Raw genomic sequence first — 23,333 nt, 5'->3', positions numbered from 1 at the left:
AGCTCTGCTGCGTGCACTACTTTAGAAGTCGGCGCGGCTCCGACAAAGCCGGAACCGCACCCGTACGACCGCTCTAATAGCGGACAATAGGGTGCGACTTGGCCTACAGTTTTACAAGTCGCAGGCCAAGTTGCACCTGACGTGACCGGGGTGTAAGGGGCATGCCAGCGTGTGCGTTCTCATAGCGCACGTCTAGGACAGACCACTCGTTTCAATAGGCTTCCCTAGGTGAATAGATCGATTTTAAAACCACAGAGATACATAAATCAATCAAAGTGAGTTGAAAATAATATAGCAAAAAAACAAAACCAATGTACCTCGGACACGGCCGATGACAGATCTGAGTACCGGCCCCGTTGCTGGTACCATGTGACCTGCTGTGACCAATCACAGCAGGTCACATGACAGTTGTACACCATGGATGGCTTCATGCATGCCATCCATTGTCTACTAGTGTCTAGCTGTGAATCGTCACAGCGATCACATGCACATGTCATGTGATGAGCCGTGGCCAGATCACAGCTGAGCACAAAAAAAAAAAAAAAAAAAAAAACCCCTGAATGAATCGATGTCATTCAGGTAAATGCTTGCTTATAGCAAAGGAAGTCTTTGCTATAAGCAAATTGTGTAAGAAAAGAAAAAAAAAAAACTGATCACTTCCCCAAAGTAGTACAATGTTACTGTGGTAACATTGTACTACTTTGGTCATAGGGAAATATGAAAAGAAAATCTTGAAGAAAAAGAAAAAAAATGTAATAAAAAATGAATAATAATAAAAAAAAAGTAAAAAAAATGATTTTTTTTTTTTTTTTTTTTCTTCCATACTGTCACCAGTCAGTGTCCCTGATCACCGCTATGCCAGTGATAGGATGACGCTGTACTGCACTGGTGACAGTATGTAAAAAAAAATAATTGTGACAATCATTTTTTTCATTTTCTGAAAAATTCGGACAAAAAAAATACAACTTCAAAAAACTCGCCATGCCTCTTATGAAATCCGTCGTACTGTCTACTTTACAAAAAGGGGTCATTTGGGGAATATCTGTACTGTTCTGACATTCTTGGGCCTCAAGAAATTAGATTGGCTGTCACTACTTCAGGATTGATCAATATTCAGACCTATACCAGAGTTTGTGAACTCTATCACTTTCCTACAAACTAAAAAATACATCCTAATTTGGGTTATTTTCACCAAAGACATGTAGCAGAATACATCTCGGCCTAAATTTATGAAGAACCATTACGGATTTGCGAACTTTTATAACAGAAACAAAGAAAACCGTGTTTTGTTTTTAAATTTTCGGTCTTTTTTGGTTAATTTAGCCAAAAATAAAAACCCCAGCGGTGATTAAATACCACCAAAAGAAAGCTCTAGTTGTGTGAAGAAAACGATGAAATGTTTGTTTGGGTACAATGTTGTATGACCGAGCGAATTGTCATTGAAATTGTGAGAGCGCTGAAACCTGAAAAATGGCCTGGGCAGGAAGGGGGTAAAAGTGCCCGGCATGGAAATGGTTCATCGATACGAGAAAATCAAAAAGAGCCGCCTAGCGGAGGATGGTTTCCATCCAACGACCTCTGGGCCAGCTCTGGGAAAGGTCCCCTGGCACTCAAGGTGAGGATGCCAAAAGTGCGCCCCTCCCCCGAGCTCCTTCATTCGGGAAAACAAAAAGGGAACCAGGGAACAAATGCCATAAGCGCTCGCTTACACCCTGAGCCCCCGCTCACACCCAAAACCATTTCAAAATCGGGCGACCTGCTGACACCAATGCCTATGCAAACCGCACCAAAAGCTCTGCTGCGTGCACTACTTTAGAGGTCGGCGCGGCTCCGACAAAGCCGGAACCGCACCCATAGGACCGCTGTAATAGCGGACAATAGGGTGCGACTTGGCCTACAGTTTTACAAGTCGCAGGCCAAGTTGCACCTGACGTGACCGGGGTGTAAGGGGCATGCCAGCGTGTGCGTTCTCGTAGCGCACCTCTAGGACAGACCACACGTTTCAATAGGCTTCCCTAGGTGGATAGATGGCGCAGGCACCATTTTTAAAACCACAGAGATACATCAATCAATCAAAGTGAGTTGAAAATAATATAGCAAAAAAACAAAACCAATGGACTAAAATGGCTCTTTAATAATTACCAGGAAATCCAAATCCAAAATAGCCGCCTAGCAGAGGATGGTTTGGATCCAACCACCTCTGCTTTATGGGCCCAGCAAGGCATGGTGGGCGTGGCCTGCCTGCCTTCCCACAATGCCTCCTGGCAGAGCTGCTCACTTGCATGCGGTGTCCTGCTTAACAATAGCCTGTGTGCTCCTCATTTTCTTCAGTAAAATCAACTTTTCAACTGACAGACATTATTGATCACATTGATTATGATTATACAAAAAGCATTCTTAGAATTCATAAACATAGTTTGGCAGAAATAGCGCAGAACACTGACATTCAACGCTCTCCATAAGCTGATCTTCTGACCTCTTTGACGGCTTATATACCCCTCGGGCTCTCCCATTGCTTTGCCCCCCGCATCGGCGGGTGGGCAGGATTACAATCGTGGAACGATACAGAGAAAATTAGCAAGCCCCTGCGTAAGGTTGACATGCTAACCCATGAAGCGGTCCCAAATTTTTTCCTCAAACAGCCTTCCTTCAATTCAATGCTTTGGATTTCTTGCTTTCTTTCTTTCTTTTTTTTTTTTTTTACTCTTAGCATCAACTATTTTAAAAAATAAAAATTACAAGCTGCGGCTTACGGTTAGAGCGCAACTGAAAGCTGCACGTGCCCTAGCGGCTTCTCCCACCAACCTTCTCTGAAGAAGAGCAGCACGCCTATGGGCATCCCACTGCCCCGTTAGTCTATGGGGGCGCTCCATTCTCTCACTCCTTCTCTTGGCTCCCCTTTCTTTCCCAATGCCTTTCTATACGGCCAGCTCTGGGAAAGCTCCCCCGGCACTCAAGGTGAGGATGCCAAAGTGCGCCCCTCCCCCGAGCCCCTTCATTCGGGAAAACAAAAAGGCAGCAAATGCCATAAGCGCTCTCTTACACCCTGAGCCCCCGCTCACATCAAAACCAATTTCAAAATTGGGTGACCTGCTGACACCAATGCCTATGCAAATCGCACCAAAAGCTCTGCTGCGTGCACTACTTTAGAAGTCGGCGCGGCTCCGACAAAGCCGGAACCGCACCCGTACGACCGCTCTAATAGCGGACAATAGGGTGCGACTTGGCCTACAGTTTTACAAGTCGCAGGCCAAGTTGCACCTGACGTGACCGGGGTGTAAGGGGCATGCCAGCGTGTGCGTTCTCATAGCGCACGTCTAGGACAGACCACTCGTTTCAATAGGCTTCCCTAGGTGAATAGATCGATTTTAAAACCACAGAGATACATAAATCAATCAAAGTGAGTTGAAAATAATATAGCAAAAAAACAAAACCAATGTACCTCGGACACGGCCGATGACAGATCTGAGTACCGGCCCCGTTGCTGGTACCATGTGACCTGCTGTGACCAATCACAGCAGGTCACATGACAGTTGTACACCATGGATGGCTTCATGCATGCCATCCATTGTCTACTAGTGTCTAGCTGTGAATCGTCACAGCGATCACATGCACATGTCATGTGATGAGCCGTGGCCAGATCACAGCTGAGCACAAAAAAAAAAAAAAAAAAAAAAACCCCTGAATGAATCGATGTCATTCAGGTAAATGCTTGCTTATAGCAAAGGAAGTCTTTGCTATAAGCAAATTGTGTAAGAAAAGAAAAAAAAAAAACTGATCACTTCCCCAAAGTAGTACAATGTTACTGTGGTAACATTGTACTACTTTGGTCATAGGGAAATATGAAAAGAAAATCTTGAAGAAAAAGAAAAAAAATGTAATAAAAAATGAATAATAATAAAAAAAAAGTAAAAAAAATGATTTTTTTTTTTTTTTTTTTTCTTCCATACTGTCACCAGTCAGTGTCCCTGATCACCGCTATGCCAGTGATAGGATGACGCTGTACTGCACTGGTGACAGTATGTAAAAAAAAATAATTGTGACAATCATTTTTTTCATTTTCTGAAAAATTCGGACAAAAAAAATACAACTTCAAAAAACTCGCCATGCCTCTTATGAAATCCGTCGTACTGTCTACTTTACAAAAAGGGGTCATTTGGGGAATATCTGTACTGTTCTGACATTCTTGGGCCTCAAGAAATTAGATTGGCTGTCACTACTTCAGGATTGATCAATATTCAGACCTATACCAGAGTTTGTGAACTCTATCACTTTCCTACAAACTAAAAAATACATCCTAATTTGGGTTATTTTCACCAAAGACATGTAGCAGAATACATCTCGGCCTAAATTTATGAAGAACCATTACGGATTTGCGAACTTTTATAACAGAAACAAAGAAAACCGTGTTTTGTTTTTAAATTTTCGGTCTTTTTTGGTTAATTTAGCCAAAAATAAAAACCCCAGCGGTGATTAAATACCACCAAAAGAAAGCTCTAGTTGTGTGAAGAAAACGATGAAATGTTTGTTTGGGTACAATGTTGTATGACCGAGCGAATTGTCATTGAAATTGTGAGAGCGCTGAAACCTGAAAAATGGCCTGGGCAGGAAGGGGGTAAAAGTGCCCGGCATGGAAATGGTTCATCGATACGAGAAAATCAAAAAGAGCCGCCTAGCGGAGGATGGTTTCCATCCAACGACCTCTGGGCCAGCTCTGGGAAAGGTCCCCTGGCACTCAAGGTGAGGATGCCAAAAGTGCGCCCCTCCCCCGAGCTCCTTCATTCGGGAAAACAAAAAGGGAACCAGGGAACAAATGCCATAAGCGCTCGCTTACACCCTGAGCCCCCGCTCACACCCAAAACCATTTCAAAATCGGGCGACCTGCTGACACCAATGCCTATGCAAACCGCACCAAAAGCTCTGCTGCGTGCACTACTTTAGAGGTCGGCGCGGCTCCGACAAAGCCGGAACCGCACCCATAGGACCGCTGTAATAGCGGACAATAGGGTGCGACTTGGCCTACAGTTTTACAAGTCGCAGGCCAAGTTGCACCTGACGTGACCGGGGTGTAAGGGGCATGCCAGCGTGTGCGTTCTCGTAGCGCACCTCTAGGACAGACCACACGTTTCAATAGGCTTCCCTAGGTGGATAGATGGCGCAGGCACCATTTTTAAAACCACAGAGATACATCAATCAATCAAAGTGAGTTGAAAATAATATAGCAAAAAAACAAAACCAATGGACTAAAATGGCTCTTTAATAATTACCAGGAAATCCAAATCCAAAATAGCCGCCTAGCAGAGGATGGTTTGGATCCAACCACCTCTGCTTTATGGGCCCAGCAAGGCATGGTGGGCGTGGCCTGCCTGCCTTCCCACAATGCCTCCTGGCAGAGCTGCTCACTTGCATGCGGTGTCCTGCTTAACAATAGCCTGTGTGCTCCTCATTTTCTTCAGTAAAATCAACTTTTCAACTGACAGACATTATTGATCACATTGATTATGATTATACAAAAAGCATTCTTAGAATTCATAAACATAGTTTGGCAGAAATAGCGCAGAACACTGACATTCAACGCTCTCCATAAGCTGATCTTCTGACCTCTTTGACGGCTTATATACCCCTCGGGCTCTCCCATTGCTTTGCCCCCCGCATCGGCGGGTGGGCAGGATTACAATCGTGGAACGATACAGAGAAAATTAGCAAGCCCCTGCGTAAGGTTGACATGCTAACCCATGAAGCGGTCCCAAATTTTTTCCTCAAACAGCCTTCCTTCAATTCAATGCTTTGGATTTCTTGCTTTCTTTCTTTCTTTTTTTTTTTTTTTACTCTTAGCATCAACTATTTTAAAAAATAAAAATTACAAGCTGCGGCTTACGGTTAGAGCGCAACTGAAAGCTGCACGTGCCCTAGCGGCTTCTCCCACCAACCTTCTCTGAAGAAGAGCAGCACGCCTATGGGCATCCCACTGCCCCGTTAGTCTATGGGGGCGCTCCATTCTCTCACTCCTTCTCTTGGCTCCCCTTTCTTTCCCAATGCCTTTCTATACGGCCAGCTCTGGGAAAGCTCCCCCGGCACTCAAGGTGAGGATGCCAAAGTGCGCCCCTCCCCCGAGCCCCTTCATTCGGGAAAACAAAAAGGCAGCAAATGCCATAAGCGCTCTCTTACACCCTGAGCCCCCGCTCACATCAAAACCAATTTCAAAATTGGGTGACCTGCTGACACCAATGCCTATGCAAATCGCACCAAAAGCTCTGCTGCGTGCACTACTTTAGAAGTCGGCGCGGCTCCGACAAAGCCGGAACCGCACCCGTACGACCGCTCTAATAGCGGACAATAGGGTGCGACTTGGCCTACAGTTTTACAAGTCGCAGGCCAAGTTGCACCTGACGTGACCGGGGTGTAAGGGGCATGCCAGCGTGTGCGTTCTCATAGCGCACGTCTAGGACAGACCACTCGTTTCAATAGGCTTCCCTAGGTGAATAGATCGATTTTAAAACCACAGAGATACATAAATCAATCAAAGTGAGTTGAAAATAATATAGCAAAAAAACAAAACCAATGTACCTCGGACACGGCCGATGACAGATCTGAGTACCGGCCCCGTTGCTGGTACCATGTGACCTGCTGTGACCAATCACAGCAGGTCACATGACAGTTGTACACCATGGATGGCTTCATGCATGCCATCCATTGTCTACTAGTGTCTAGCTGTGAATCGTCACAGCGATCACATGCACATGTCATGTGATGAGCCGTGGCCAGATCACAGCTGAGCACAAAAAAAAAAAAAAAAAAACAAACCCCTGAATGAATCGATGTCATTCAGGTAAATGCTTGCTTATAGCAAAGGAAGTCTTTGCTATAAGCAAATTGTGTAAGAAAAGAAAAAAAAAAAACTGATCACTTCCCCAAAGTAGTACAATGTTACTGTGGTAACATTGTACTACTTTGGTCATAGGGAAATATGAAAAGAAAATCTTGAAGAAAAAGAAAAAAAATGTAATAAAAAATGAACAATAATAAAAAAAAAAGTAAAAAAAATGATTTTTTTTTTTTTTTTTTTTTCCCCCATACTGTCACCAGTCAGTGTCCCTGATCACCGCTATGCCAGTGATAGGATGACGCTGTACTGCACTGGTGACAGTATGTAAAAAAAAATAATTGTGACAATCATTTTTTTCATTTTCTGAAAAATTCGGACAAAAAAAATACAACTTCAAAAAACTCGCCATGCCTCTTATGAAATCCGTCGTACTGTCTACTTTACAAAAAGGGGTCATTTGGGGAATATCTGTACTGTTCTGACATTCTTGGGCCTCAAGAAATTAGATTGGCTGTCACTACTTCAGGATTGATCAATATTCAGACCTATACCAGAGTTTGTGAACTCTATCACTTTCCTACAAACTAAAAAATACATCCTAATTTGGGTTATTTTCACCAAAGACATGTAGCAGAATACATCTCGGCCTAAATTTATGAAGAACCATTACGGATTTGCGAACTTTTATAACAGAAACAAAGAAAACCGTGTTTTGTTTTTAAATTTTCGGTCTTTTTTGGTTAATTTAGCCAAAAATAAAAACCCCAGCGGTGATTAAATACCACCAAAAGAAAGCTCTAGTTGTGTGAAGAAAACGATGAAATGTTTGTTTGGGTACAATGTTGTATGACCGAGCGAATTGTCATTGAAATTGTGAGAGCGCTGAAACCTGAAAAATGGCCTGGGCAGGAAGGGGGTAAAAGTGCCCGGCATGGAAATGGTTCATCGATACGAGAAAATCAAAAAGAGCCGCCTAGCGGAGGATGGTTTCCATCCAACGACCTCTGGGCCAGCTCTGGGAAAGGTCCCCTGGCACTCAAGGTGAGGATGCCAAAAGTGCGCCCCTCCCCCGAGCTCCTTCATTCGGGAAAACAAAAAGGGAACCAGGGAACAAATGCCATAAGCGCTCGCTTACACCCTGAGCCCCCGCTCACACCCAAAACCATTTCAAAATCGGGCGACCTGCTGACACCAATGCCTATGCAAACCGCACCAAAAGCTCTGCTGCGTGCACTACTTTAGAGGTCGGCGCGGCTCCGACAAAGCCGGAACCGCACCCATAGGACCGCTGTAATAGCGGACAATAGGGTGCGACTTGGCCTACAGTTTTACAAGTCGCAGGCCAAGTTGCACCTGACGTGACCGGGGTGTAAGGGGCATGCCAGCGTGTGCGTTCTCGTAGCGCACCTCTAGGACAGACCACTCGTTTCAATAGGCTTCCCTAGGTGGATAGATGGCGCAGGCACCATTTTTAAAACCACAGAGATACATCAATCAATCAAAGTGAGTTGAAAATAATATAGCAAAAAAACAAAACCAATGGACTAAAATGGCTCTTTAATAATTACCAGGAAATCCAAATCCAAAATAGCCGCCTAGCAGAGGATGGTTTGGATCCAACCACCTCTGCTTTATGGGCCCAGCAAGGCATGGTGGGCGTGGCCTGCCTGCCTTCCCACAATGCCTCCTGGCAGAGCTGCTCACTTGCATGCGGTGTCCTGCTTAACAATAGCCTGTGTGCTCCTCATTTTCTTCAGTAAAATCAACTTTTCAACTGACAGACATTATTGATCACATTGATTATGATTATACAAAAAGCATTCTTAGAATTCATAAACATAGTTTGGCAGAAATAGCGCAGAACACCGACATTCAACGCTCTCCATAAGCTGATCTTCTGACCTCTTTGACGGCTTATATACCCCTCGGGCTCTCCCATTGCTTTGCCCCCCCGCATCGGCGGGTGGGCAGGATTACAATCGTGGAACGATACAGAGAAAATTAGCAAGCCCCTGCGTAAGGTTGACATGCTAACCCATGAAGCGGTCCCAAATTTTTTCCTCAAACAGCCTTCCTTCAATTCAATGCTTTGGATTTCTTGCTTTCTTTCTTTCTTTTTTTTTTTTTTTACTCTTAGCATCAACTATTTTAAAAAATAAAAATTACAAGCTGCGGCTTACGGTTAGAGCGCAACTGAAAGCTGCACGTGCCCTAGCGGCTTCTCCCACCAACCTTCTCTGAAGAAGAGCAGCACGCCTATGGGCATCCCACTGCCCCGTTAGTCTATGGGGGCGCTCCATTCTCTCACTCCTTCTCTTGGCTCCCCTTTCTTTCCCAATGCCTTTCTATACGGCCAGCTCTGGGAAAGCTCCCCCGGCACTCAAGGTGAGGATGCCAAAGTGCGCCCCTCCCCCGAGCCCCTTCATTCGGGAAAACAAAAAGGCAGCAAATGCCATAAGCGCTCTCTTACACCCTGAGCCCCCGCTCACATCAAAACCAATTTCAAAATTGGGTGACCTGCTGACACCAATGCCTATGCAAATCGCACCAAAAGCTCTGCTGCGTGCACTACTTTAGAAGTCGGCGCGGCTCCGACAAAGCCGGAACCGCACCCGTACGACCGCTCTAATAGCGGACAATAGGGTGCGACTTGGCCTACAGTTTTACAAGTCGCAGGCCAAGTTGCACCTGACGTGACCGGGGTGTAAGGGGCATGCCAGCGTGTGCGTTCTCATAGCGCACGTCTAGGACAGACCACTCGTTTCAATAGGCTTCCCTAGGTGAATAGATCGATTTTAAAACCACAGAGATACATAAATCAATCAAAGTGAGTTGAAAATAATATAGCAAAAAAACAAAACCAATGTACCTCGGACACGGCCGATGACAGATCTGAGTACCGGCCCCGTTGCTGGTACCATGTGACCTGCTGTGACCAATCACAGCAGGTCACATGACAGTTGTACACCATGGATGGCTTCATGCATGCCATCCATTGTCTACTAGTGTCTAGCTGTGAATCGTCACAGCGATCACATGCACATGTCATGTGATGAGCCGTGGCCAGATCACAGCTGAGCACAAAAAAAAAAAACAAACCCCTGAATGAATCGATGTCATTCAGGTAAATGCTTGCTTATAGCAAAGGAAGTCTTTGCTATAAGCAAATTGTGTAAGAAAAGAAAAAAAAAAAACTGATCACTTCCCCAAAGTAGTACAATGTTACTGTGGTAACATTGTACTACTTTGGTCATAGGGAAATATGAAAAGAAAATCTTGAAGAAAAAGAAAAAAAATGTAATAAAAAATGAACAATAATAAAAAAAAAAGTAAAAAAAATGATTTTTTTTTTTTTTTTTTTTTCCCCCATACTGTCACCAGTCAGTGTCCCTGATCACCGCTATGCCAGTGATAGGATGACGCTGTACTGCACTGGTGACAGTATGTAAAAAAAAATAATTGTGACAATCATTTTTTTCATTTTCTGAAAAATTCGGACAAAAAAAATACAACTTCAAAAAACTCGCCATGCCTCTTATGAAATCCGTCGTACTGTCTACTTTACAAAAAGGGGTCATTTGGGGAATATCTGTACTGTTCTGACATTCTTGGGCCTCAAGAAATTAGATTGGCTGTCACTACTTCAGGATTGATCAATATTCAGACCTATACCAGAGTTTGTGAACTCTATCACTTTCCTACAAACTAAAAAATACATCCTAATTTGGGTTATTTTCACCAAAGACATGTAGCAGAATACATCTCGGCCTAAATTTATGAAGAACCATTACGGATTTGCGAACTTTTATAACAGAAACAAAGAAAACCGTGTTTTGTTTTTAAATTTTCGGTCTTTTTTGGTTAATTTAGCCAAAAATAAAAACCCCAGCGGTGATTAAATACCACCAAAAGAAAGCTCTAGTTGTGTGAAGAAAACGATGAAATGTTTGTTTGGGTACAATGTTGTATGACCGAGCGAATTGTCATTGAAATTGTGAGAGCGCTGAAACCTGAAAAATGGCCTGGGCAGGAAGGGGGTAAAAGTGCCCGGCATGGAAATGGTTCATCGATACGAGAAAATCAAAAAGAGCCGCCTAGCGGAGGATGGTTTCCATCCAACGACCTCTGGGCCAGCTCTGGGAAAGGTCCCCTGGCACTCAAGGTGAGGATGCCAAAAGTGCGCCCCTCCCCCGAGCTCCTTCATTCGGGAAAACAAAAAGGGAACCAGGGAACAAATGCCATAAGCGCTCGCTTACACCCTGAGCCCCCGCTCACACCCAAAACCATTTCAAAATCGGGCGACCTGCTGACACCAATGCCTATGCAAACCGCACCAAAAGCTCTGCTGCGTGCACTACTTTAGAGGTCGGCGCGGCTCCGACAAAGCCGGAACCGCACCCATAGGACCGCTGTAATAGCGGACAATAGGGTGCGACTTGGCCTACAGTTTTGCAAGTCGCAGGCCAAGTTGCACCTGACGTGACCGGGGTGTAAGGGGCATGCCAGCGTGTGCGTTCTCGTAGCGCACGTCTAGGACAGACCACTCGTTTCAATAGGCTTCCCTAGGTGAATAGATCGATTTTAAAACCACAGAGATACATAAATCAATCAAAGTGAGTTGAAAATAATATAGCAAAAAAACAAAACCAATGTACCTCGGACACGGCCGATGACAGATCTGAGTACCGGCCCCGTTGCTGGTACCATGTGACCTGCTGTGACCAATCACAGCAGGTCACATGACAGTTGTACACCATGGATGGCTTCATGCATGCCATCCATTGTCTACTAGTGTCTAGCTGTGAATCGTCACAGCGATCACATGCACATGTCATGTGATGAGCCGTGGCCAGATCACAGCTGAGCACAAAAAAAAAAAAACAAAAAAAAAACAAACCCCTGAATGAATCGATGTCATTCAGGTAAATGCTTGCTTATAGCAAAGGAAGTCTTTGCTATAAGCAAATTGTGTAAGAAAAGAAAAAAAAAAAACTGATCACTTCCCCAAAGTAGTACAATGTTACTGTGGTAACATTGTACTACTTTGGTCATAGGGAAATATGAAAAGAAAATCTTGAAGAAAAAGAAAAAAAATGTAATAAAAAATGAATAATAATAAAAAAAAGTAAAAAAAATGATTTTTTTTTTTTTTTTTTTTCTTCCATACTGTCACCAGTCAGTGTCCCTGATCACCGCTATGCCAGTGATAGGATGACGCTGTACTGCACTGGTGACAGTATGTAAAAAAAAATAATTGTGACAATCATTTTTTTCATTTTCTGAAAAATTCGGACAAAAAAAATACAACTTCAAAAAACTCGCCATGCCTCTTATGAAATCCGTCGTACTGTCTACTTTACAAAAAGGGGTCATTTGGGGAATATCTGTACTGTTCTGACATTCTTGGGCCTCAAGAAATTAGATTGGCTGTCACTACTTCAGGATTGATCAATATTCAGACCTATACCAGAGTTTGTGAACTCTATCACTTTCCTACAAACTAAAAAATACATCCTAATTTGGGTTATTTTCACCAAAGACATGTAGCAGAATACATCTCGGCCTAAATTTATGAAGAACCATTACGGATTTGCGAACTTTTATAACAGAAACAAAGAAAACCGTGTTTTGTTTTTAAATTTTCGGTCTTTTTTGGTTAATTTAGCCAAAAATAAAAACCCCAGCGGTGATTAAATACCACCAAAAGAAAGCTCTAGTTGTGTGAAGAAAACGATGAAATGTTTGTTTGGGTACAATGTTGTATGACCGAGCGAATTGTCATTGAAATTGTGAGAGCGCTGAAACCTGAAAAATGGCCTGGGCAGGAAGGGGGTAAAAGTGCCCGGCATGGAAATGGTTCATCGATACGAGAAAATCAAAAAGAGCCGCCTAGCGGAGGATGGTTTCCATCCAACGACCTCTGGGCCAGCTCTGGGAAAGGTCCCCTGGCACTCAAGGTGAGGATGCCAAAAGTGCGCCCCTCCCCCGAGCTCCTTCATTCGGGAAAACAAAAAGGGAACCAGGGAACAAATGCCATAAGCGCTCGCTTACACCCTGAGCCCCCGCTCACACCCAAAACCATTTCAAAATCGGGCGACCTGCTGACACCAATGCCTATGCAAACCGCACCAAAAGCTCTGCTGCGTGCACTACTTTAGAGGTCGGCGCGGCTCCGACAAAGCCGGAACCGCACCCATAGGACCGCTGTAATAGCGGACAATAGGGTGCGACTTGGCCTACAGTTTTGCAAGTCGCAGGCCAAGTTGCACCTGACGTGACCGGGGTGTAAGGGGCATGCCAGCGTGTGCGTTCTCGTAGCGCACGTCTAGGACAGACCACTCGTTTCAATAGGCTTCCCTAGGTGAATAGATCGATTTTAAAACCACAGAGATACATAAATCAATCAAAGTGAGTTGAAAATAATATAGCAAAAAAACAAAACCAATGTACCTCGGACACGGCCGATGACAGATCTGAGTACCGGCCCCGTTGCTGGTACCATGTGACCTGCTGTGACCAATCACAGCAGGTCACATGACAGTTGTACACCATGGATGGCTTCATGCATGCCATCCATTGTCTACTAGTGTCTAGCTGTGAATCGTCACAGCGATCACATGCACATGTCATGTGATGAGCCGTGGCCAGATCACAGCTGAGCACAAAAAAAAAAAAACAAAAAAAAAACAAACCCCTGAATGAATCGATGTCATTCAGGTAAATGCTTGCTTATAGCAAAGGAAGTCTTTGCTATAAGCAAATTGTGTAAGAAAAGAAAAAAAAAAAACTGATCACTTCCCCAAAGTAGTACAATGTTACTGTGGTAACATTGTACTACTTTGGTCATAGGGAAATATGAAAAGAAAATCTTGAAGAAAAAGAAAAAAAATGTAATAAAAAATGAATAATAATAAAAAAAAGTAAAAAAAATGATTTTTTTTTTTTTTTTTTTTCTTCCATACTGTCACCAGTCAGTGTCCCTGATCACCGCTATGCCAGTGATAGGATGACGCTGTACTGCACTGGTGACAGTATGTAAAAAAAAATAATTGTGACAATCATTTTTTTCATTTTCTGAAAAATTCGGACAAAAAAAATACAACTTCAAAAAACTCGCCATGCCTCTTATGAAATCCGTCGTACTGTCTACTTTACAAAAAGGGGTCATTTGGGGAATATCTGTACTGTTCTGACATTCTTGGGCCTCAAGAAATTAGATTGGCTGTCACTACTTCAGGATTGATCAATATTCAGACCTATACCAGAGTTTGTGAACTCTATCACTTTCCTACAAACTAAAAAATACATCCTAATTTGGGTTATTTTCACCAAAGACATGTAGCAGAATACATCTCGGCCTAAATTTATGAAGAACCATTACGGATTTGCGAACTTTTATAACAGAAACAAAGAAAACCGTGTTTTGTTTTTAAATTTTCGGTCTTTTTTGGTTAATTTAGCCAAAAATAAAAACCCCAGCGGTGATTAAATACCACCAAAAGAAAGCTCTAGTTGTGTGAAGAAAACGATGAAATGTTTGTTTGGGTACAATGTTGTATGACCGAGCGAATTGTCATTGAAATTGTGAGAGCGCTGAAACCTGAAAAATGGCCTGGGCAGGAAGGGGGTAAAAGTGCCCGGCATGGAAATGGTTCATCGATACGAGAAAATCAAAAAGAGCCGCCTAGCGGAGGATGGTTTCCATCCAACGACCTCTGGGCCAGCTCTGGGAAAGGTCCCCTGGCACTCAAGGTGAGGATGCCAAAAGTGCGCCCCTCCCCCGAGCTCCTTCATTCGGGAAAACAAAAAGGGAACCAGGGAACAAATGCCATAAGCGCTCGCTTACACCCTGAGCCCCCGCTCACACCCAAAACCATTTCAAAATCGGGCGACCTGCTGACACCAATGCCTATGCAAACCGCACCAAAAGCTCTGCTGCGTGCACTACTTTAGAGGTCGGCGCGGCTCCGACAAAGCCGGAACCGCACCCATAGGACCGCTGTAATAGCGGACAATAGGGTGCGACTTGGCCTACAGTTTTGCAAGTCGCAGGCCAAGTTGCACCTGACGTGACCGGGGTGTAAGGGGCATGCCAGCGTGTGCGTTCTCGTAGCGCACCTCTAGGACAGACCACTCGTTTCAATAGGCTTCCCTAGGTGAATAGATCGATTTTAAAACCACAGAGATACATAAATCAATCAAAGTGAGTTGAAAATAATATAGCAAAAAAACAAAACCAATGTACCTCGGACACGGCCGATGACAGATCTGAGTACCGGCCCCGTTGCTGGTACCATGTGACCTGCTGTGACCAATCACAGCAGGTCACATGACAGTTGTACACCATGGATGGCTTCATGCATGCCATCCATTGTCTACTAGTGTCTAGCTGTGAATCGTCACAGCGATCACATGCACATGTCATGTGATGAGCCGTGGCCAGATCACAGCTGAGCACAAAAAAAAAAAAACAAAAAAAAAACAAACCCCTGAATGAATCGATGTCATTCAGGTAAATGCTTGCTTATAGCAAAGGAAGTCTTTGCTATAAGCAAATTGTGTAAGAAAAGAAAAAAAAAAAACTGATCACTTCCCCAAAGTAGTACAATGTTACTGTGGTAACATTGTACTACTTTGGTCATAGGGAAATATGAAAAGAAAATCTTGAAGAAAAAGAAAAAAAATGTAATAAAAAATGAATAATAATAAAAAAAAGTAAAAAAAATGATTTTTTTTTTTTTTTTTTTTCTTCCATACTGTCACCAGTCAGTGTCCCTGATCACCGCTATGCCAGTGATAGGATGACGCTGTACTGCACTGGTGACAGTATGTAAAAAAAAATAATTGTGACAATCATTTTTTTCATTTTCTGAAAAATTCGGACAAAAAAAATACAACTTCAAAAAACTCGCCATGCCTCTTATGAAATCCGTCGTACTGTCTACTTTACAAAAAGGGGTCATTTGGGGAATATCTGTACTGTTCTGACATTCTTGGGCCTCAAGAAATTAGATTGGCTGTCACTACTTCAGGATTGATCAATATTCAGACCTATACCAGAGTTTGTGAACTCTATCACTTTCCTACAAACTAAAAAATACATCCTAATTTGGGTTATTTTCACCAAAGACATGTAGCAGAATACATCTCGGCCTAAATTTATGAAGAACCATTACGGATTTGCGAACTTTTATAACAGAAACAAAGAAAACCGTGTTTTGTTTTTAAATTTTCGGTCTTTTTTGGTTAATTTAGCCAAAAATAAAAACCCCAGCGGTGATTAAATACCACCAAAAGAAAGCTCTAGTTGTGTGAAGAAAACGATGAAATGTTTGTTTGGGTACAATGTTGTATGACCGAGCGAATTGTCATTGAAATTGTGAGAGCGCTGAAACCTGAAAAATGGCCTGGGCAGGAAGGGGGTAAAAGTGCCCGGCATGGAAATGGTTCATCGATACGAGAAAATCAAAAAGAGCCGCCTAGCGGAGGATGGTTTCCATCCAACGACCTCTGGGCCAGCTCTGGGAAAGGTCCCCTGGCACTCAAGGTGAGGATGCCAAAAGTGCGCCCCTCCCCCGAGCTCCTTCATTCGGGAAAACAAAAAGGGAACCAGGGAACAAATGCCATAAGCGCTCGCTTACACCCTGAGCCCCCGCTCACACCCAAAACCATTTCAAAATCGGGCGACCTGCTGACACCAATGCCTATGCAAACCGCACCAAAAGCTCTGCTGCGTGCACTACTTTAGAGGTCGGCGCGGCTCCGACAAAGCCGGAACCGCACCCATAGGACCGCTGTAATAGCGGACAATAGGGTGCGACTTGGCCTACAGTTTTACAAGTCGCAGGCCAAGTTGCACCTGACGTGACCGGGGTGTAAGGGGCATGCCAGCGTGTGCGTTCTCGTAGCGCACCTCTAGGACAGACCACACGTTTCAATAGGCTTCCCTAGGTGGATAGATGGCGCAGGCACCATTTTTAAAACCACAGAGATACATCAATCAATCAAAGTGAGTTGAAAATAATATAGCAAAAAAACAAAACCAATGGACTAAAATGGCTCTTTAATAATTACCAGGAAATCCAAATCCAAAATAGCCGCCTAGCAGAGGATGGTTTGGATCCAACCACCTCTGCTTTATGGGCCCAGCAAGGCATGGTGGGCGTGGCCTGCCTGCCTTCCCACAATGCCTCCTGGCAGAGCTGCTCACTTGCATGCGGTGTCCTGCTTAACAATAGCCTGTGTGCTCCTCATTTTCTTCAGTAAAATCAACTTTTCAACTGACAGACATTATTGATCACATTGATTATGATTATACAAAAAGCATTCTTAGAATTCATAAACATAGTTTGGCAGAAATAGCGCAGAACACTGACATTCAACGCTCTCCATAAGCTGATCTTCTGACCTCTTTGACGGCTTATATACCCCTCGGGCTCTCCCATTGCTTTGCCCCCCGCATCGGCGGGTGGGCAGGATTACAATCGTGGAACGATACAGAGAAAATTAGCAAGCCCCTGCGTAAGGTTGACATGCTAACCCATGAAGCGGTCCCAAATTTTTTCCTCAAACAGCCTTCCTTCAATTCAATGCTTTGGATTTCTTGCTTTCTTTCTTTCTTTTTTTTTTTTTTTACTCTTAGCATCAACTATTTTAAAAAATAAAAATTACAAGCTGCGGCTTACGGTTAGAGCGCAACTGAAAGCTGCACGTGCCCTAGCGGCTTCTCCCACCAACCTTCTCTGAAGAAGAGCAGCACGCCTATGGGCATCCCACTGCCCCGTTAGTCTATGGGGGCGCTCCATTCTCTCACTCCTTCTCTTGGCTCCCCTTTCTTTCCCAATGCCTTTCTATACGGCCAGCTCTGGGAAAGCTCCCCCGGCACTCAAGGTGAGGATGCCAAAGTGCGCCCCTCCCCCGAGCCCCTTCATTCGGGAAAACAAAAAGGCAGCAAATGCCATAAGCGCTCTCTTACACCCTGAGCCCCCGCTCACATCAAAACCAATTTCAAAATTGGGTGACCTGCTGACACCAATGCCTATGCAAATCGCACCAAAAGCTCTGCTGCGTGCACTACTTTAGAAGTCGGCGCGGCTCCGACAAAGCCGGAACCGCACCCGTACGACCGCTCTAATAGCGGACAATAGGGTGCGACTTGGCCTACAGTTTTACAAGTCGCAGGCCAAGTTGCACCTGACGTGACCGGGGTGTAAGGGGCATGCCAGCGTGTGCGTTCTCATAGCGCACGTCTAGGACAGACCACTCGTTTCAATAGGCTTCCCTAGGTGAATAGATCGATTTTAAAACCACAGAGATACATAAATCAATCAAAGTGAGTTGAAAATAATATAGCAAAAAAACAAAACCAATGTACCTCGGACACGGCCGATGACAGATCTGAGTACCGGCCCCGTTGCTGGTACCATGTGACCTGCTGTGACCAATCACAGCAGGTCACATGACAGTTGTACACCATGGATGGCTTCATGCATGCCATCCATTGTCTACTAGTGTCTAGCTGTGAATCGTCACAGCGATCACATGCACATGTCATGTGATGAGCCGTGGCCAGATCACAGCTGAGCACAAAAAAAAAAAAAAAAAAAAAAACCCCTGAATGAATCGATGTCATTCAGGTAAATGCTTGCTTATAGCAAAGGAAGTCTTTGCTATAAGCAAATTGTGTAAGAAAAGAAAAAAAAAAAACTGATCACTTCCCCAAAGTAGTACAATGTTACTGTGGTAACATTGTACTACTTTGGTCATAGGGAAATATGAAAAGAAAATCTTGAAGAAAAAGAAAAAAAATGTAATAAAAAATGAATAATAATAAAAAAAAAGTAAAAAAAATGATTTTTTTTTTTTTTTTTTTTCTTCCATACTGTCACCAGTCAGTGTCCCTGATCACCGCTATGCCAGTGATAGGATGACGCTGTACTGCACTGGTGACAGTATGTAAAAAAAAATAATTGTGACAATCATTTTTTTCATTTTCTGAAAAATTCGGACAAAAAAAATACAACTTCAAAAAACTCGCCATGCCTCTTATGAAATCCGTCGTACTGTCTACTTTACAAAAAGGGGTCATTTGGGGAATATCTGTACTGTTCTGACATTCTTGGGCCTCAAGAAATTAGATTGGCTGTCACTACTTCAGGATTGATCAATATTCAGACCTATACCAGAGTTTGTGAACTCTATCACTTTCCTACAAACTAAAAAATACATCCTAATTTGGGTTATTTTCACCAAAGACATGTAGCAGAATACATCTCGGCCTAAATTTATGAAGAACCATTACGGATTTGCGAACTTTTATAACAGAAACAAAGAAAACCGTGTTTTGTTTTTAAATTTTCGGTCTTTTTTGGTTAATTTAGCCAAAAATAAAAACCCCAGCGGTGATTAAATACCACCAAAAGAAAGCTCTAGTTGTGTGAAGAAAACGATGAAATGTTTGTTTGGGTACAATGTTGTATGACCGAGCGAATTGTCATTGAAATTGTGAGAGCGCTGAAACCTGAAAAATGGCCTGGGCAGGAAGGGGGTAAAAGTGCCCGGCATGGAAATGGTTCATCGATACGAGAAAATCAAAAAGAGCCGCCTAGCGGAGGATGGTTTCCATCCAACGACCTCTGGGCCAGCTCTGGGAAAGGTCCCCTGGCACTCAAGGTGAGGATGCCAAAAGTGCGCCCCTCCCCCGAGCTCCTTCATTCGGGAAAACAAAAAGGGAACCAGGGAACAAATGCCATAAGCGCTCGCTTACACCCTGAGCCCCCGCTCACACCCAAAACCATTTCAAAATCGGGCGACCTGCTGACACCAATGCCTATGCAAACCGCACCAAAAGCTCTGCTGCGTGCACTACTTTAGAGGTCGGCGCGGCTCCGACAAAGCCGGAACCGCACCCATAGGACCGCTGTAATAGCGGACAATAGGGTGCGACTTGGCCTACAGTTTTACAAGTCGCAGGCCAAGTTGCACCTGACGTGACCGGGGTGTAAGGGGCATGCCAGCGTGTGCGTTCTCGTAGCGCACCTCTAGGACAGACCACACGTTTCAATAGGCTTCCCTAGGTGGATAGATGGCGCAGGCACCATTTTTAAAACCACAGAGATACATCAATCAATCAAAGTGAGTTGAAAATAATATAGCAAAAAAACAAAACCAATGGACTAAAATGGCTCTTTAATAATTACCAGGAAATCCAAATCCAAAATAGCCGCCTAGCAGAGGATGGTTTGGATCCAACCACCTCTGCTTTATGGGCCCAGCAAGGCATGGTGGGCGTGGCCTGCCTGCCTTCCCACAATGCCTCCTGGCAGAGCTGCTCACTTGCATGCGGTGTCCTGCTTAACAATAGCCTGTGTGCTCCTCATTTTCTTCAGTAAAATCAACTTTTCAACTGACAGACATTATTGATCACATTGATTATGATTATACAAAAAGCATTCTTAGAATTCATAAACATAGTTTGGCAGAAATAGCGCAGAACACTGACATTCAACGCTCTCCATAAGCTGATCTTCTGACCTCTTTGACGGCTTATATACCCCTCGGGCTCTCCCATTGCTTTGCCCCCCGCATCGGCGGGTGGGCAGGATTACAATCGTGGAACGATACAGAGAAAATTAGCAAGCCCCTGCGTAAGGTTGACATGCTAACCCATGAAGCGGTCCCAAATTTTTTCCTCAAACAGCCTTCCTTCAATTCAATGCTTTGGATTTCTTGCTTTCTTTCTTTCTTTTTTTTTTTTTTTACTCTTAGCATCAACTATTTTAAAAAATAAAAATTACAAGCTGCGGCTTACGGTTAGAGCGCAACTGAAAGCTGCACGTGCCCTAGCGGCTTCTCCCACCAACCTTCTCTGAAGAAGAGCAGCACGCCTATGGGCATCCCACTGCCCCGTTAGTCTATGGGGGCGCTCCATTCTCTCACTCCTTCTCTTGGCTCCCCTTTCTTTCCCAATGCCTTTCTATACGGCCAGCTCTGGGAAAGCTCCCCCGGCACTCAAGGTGAGGATGCCAAAGTGCGCCCCTCCCCCGAGCCCCTTCATTCGGGAAAACAAAAAGGCAGCAAATGCCATAAGCGCTCTCTTACACCCTGAGCCCCCGCTCACATCAAAACCAATTTCAAAATTGGGTGACCTGCTGACACCAATGCCTATGCAAATCGCACCAAAAGCTCTGCTGCGTGCACTACTTTAGAAGTCGGCGCGGCTCCGACAAAGCCGGAACCGCACCCGTACGACCGCTCTAATAGCGGACAATAGGGTGCGACTTGGCCTACAGTTTTACAAGTCGCAGGCCAAGTTGCACCTGACGTGACCGGGGTGTAAGGGGCATGCCAGCGTGTGCGTTCTCATAGCGCACGTCTAGGACAGACCACTCGTTTCAATAGGCTTCCCTAGGTGAATAGATCGATTTTAAAACCACAGAGATACATAAATCAATCAAAGTGAGTTGAAAATAATATAGCAAAAAAACAAAACCAATGTACCTCGGACACGGCCGATGACAGATCTGAGTACCGGCCCCGTTGCTGGTACCATGTGACCTGCTGTGACCAATCACAGCAGGTCACATGACAGTTGTACACCATGGATGGCTTCATGCATGCCATCCATTGTCTACTAGTGTCTAGCTGTGAATCGTCACAGCGATCACATGCACATGTCATGTGATGAGCCGTGGCCAGATCACAGCTGAGCACAAAAAAAAAAAAAAAAAAACAAACCCCTGAATGAATCGATGTCATTCAGGTAAATGCTTGCTTATAGCAAAGGAAGTCTTTGCTATAAGCAAATTGTGTAAGAAAAGAAAAAAAAAAAACTGATCACTTCCCCAAAGTAGTACAATGTTACTGTGGTAACATTGTACTACTTTGGTCATAGGGAAATATGAAAAGAAAATCTTGAAGAAAAAGAAAAAAAATGTAATAAAAAATGAACAATAATAAAAAAAAAAGTAAAAAAAATGATTTTTTTTTTTTTTTTTTTTTCCCCCATACTGTCACCAGTCAGTGTCCCTGATCACCGCTATGCCAGTGATAGGATGACGCTGTACTGCACTGGTGACAGTATGTAAAAAAAAATAATTGTGACAATCATTTTTTTCATTTTCTGAAAAATTCGGACAAAAAAAATACAACTTCAAAAAACTCGCCATGCCTCTTATGAAATCCGTCGTACTGTCTACTTTACAAAAAGGGGTCATTTGGGGAATATCTGTACTGTTCTGACATTCTTGGGCCTCAAGAAATTAGATTGGCTGTCACTACTTCAGGATTGATCAATATTCAGACCTATACCAGAGTTTGTGAACTCTATCACTTTCCTACAAACTAAAAAATACATCCTAATTTGGGTTATTTTCACCAAAGACATGTAGCAGAATACATCTCGGCCTAAATTTATGAAGAACCATTACGGATTTGCGAACTTTTATAACAGAAACAAAGAAAACCGTGTTTTGTTTTTAAATTTTCGGTCTTTTTTGGTTAATTTAGCCAAAAATAAAAACCCCAGCGGTGATTAAATACCACCAAAAGAAAGCTCTAGTTGTGTGAAGAAAACGATGAAATGTTTGTTTGGGTACAATGTTGTATGACCGAGCGAATTGTCATTGAAATTGTGAGAGCGCTGAAACCTGAAAAATGGCCTGGGCAGGAAGGGGGTAAAAGTGCCCGGCATGGAAATGGTTCATCGATACGAGAAAATCAAAAAGAGCCGCCTAGCGGAGGATGGTTTCCATCCAACGACCTCTGGGCCAGCTCTGGGAAAGGTCCCCTGGCACTCAAGGTGAGGATGCCAAAAGTGCGCCCCTCCCCCGAGCTCCTTCATTCGGGAAAACAAAAAGGGAACCAGGGAACAAATGCCATAAGCGCTCGCTTACACCCTGAGCCCCCGCTCACACCCAAAACCATTTCAAAATCGGGCGACCTGCTGACACCAATGCCTATGCAAACCGCACCAAAAGCTCTGCTGCGTGCACTACTTTAGAGGTCGGCGCGGCTCCGACAAAGCCGGAACCGCACCCATAGGACCGCTGTAATAGCGGACAATAGGGTGCGACTTGGCCTACAGTTTTACAAGTCGCAGGCCAAGTTGCACCTGACGTGACCGGGGTGTAAGGGGCATGCCAGCGTGTGCGTTCTCGTAGCGCACCTCTAGGACAGACCACTCGTTTCAATAGGCTTCCCTAGGTGGATAGATGGCGCAGGCACCATTTTTAAAACCACAGAGATACATCAATCAATCAAAGTGAGTTGAAAATAATATAGCAAAAAAACAAAACCAATGGACTAAAATGGCTCTTTAATAATTACCAGGAAATCCAAATCCAAAATAGCCGCCTAGCAGAGGATGGTTTGGATCCAACCACCTCTGCTTTATGGGCCCAGCAAGGCATGGTGGGCGTGGCCTGCCTGCCTTCCCACAATGCCTCCTGGCAGAGCTGCTCACTTGCATGCGGTGTCCTGCTTAACAATAGCCTGTGTGCTCCTCATT

At 44.0% G+C, this 23,333-nt stretch overlaps 1 protein-coding gene and 5 non-coding genes across 7 annotated transcripts in view; 5 read left to right on the top strand and 1 right to left on the bottom strand.

Moving 5' to 3' along the window:
• TASP1 (taspase 1) overlaps window positions 1-23,333 on the bottom strand; it is a 663,695-nt gene that overhangs the window by 425,857 nt on the left and 214,505 nt on the right. The gene's annotated exons all lie outside the window — the stretch shown is intronic.
• On the top strand, window positions 2,519-2,630 carry LOC149451329 (U6 spliceosomal RNA). The gene has a single exon (XR_016315093.1). It is a non-coding gene; the product is annotated as a U6 spliceosomal RNA (small nuclear RNA).
• Window positions 5,644-5,755, top strand: LOC149451328 (U6 spliceosomal RNA). Its single transcript, XR_016315091.1, has one exon. It is a non-coding gene; the product is annotated as a U6 spliceosomal RNA (small nuclear RNA).
• Window positions 8,777-8,883, top strand: LOC149451327 (U6 spliceosomal RNA). The gene has a single exon (XR_016315049.1). It is a non-coding gene; the product is annotated as a U6 spliceosomal RNA (small nuclear RNA).
• LOC149451326 (U6 spliceosomal RNA) lies at window positions 17,277-17,388 on the top strand. The gene has a single exon (XR_016315090.1). It is a non-coding gene; the product is annotated as a U6 spliceosomal RNA (small nuclear RNA).
• On the top strand, window positions 20,402-20,513 carry LOC149451325 (U6 spliceosomal RNA). Its single transcript, XR_016315089.1, has one exon. It is a non-coding gene; the product is annotated as a U6 spliceosomal RNA (small nuclear RNA).

This window comes from Staurois parvus, unplaced genomic scaffold (genome assembly GCF_062004578.1).
Source record: "Staurois parvus isolate SC_StPar_1 unplaced genomic scaffold, SC_StPar_1.0 ptg000543l, whole genome shotgun sequence".
In the NCBI taxonomy this organism is placed as follows: Eukaryota; Metazoa; Chordata; class Amphibia; order Anura; family Ranidae; genus Staurois; species Staurois parvus.
This window is presented reverse-complemented; position numbering and strand designations above follow the sequence as displayed.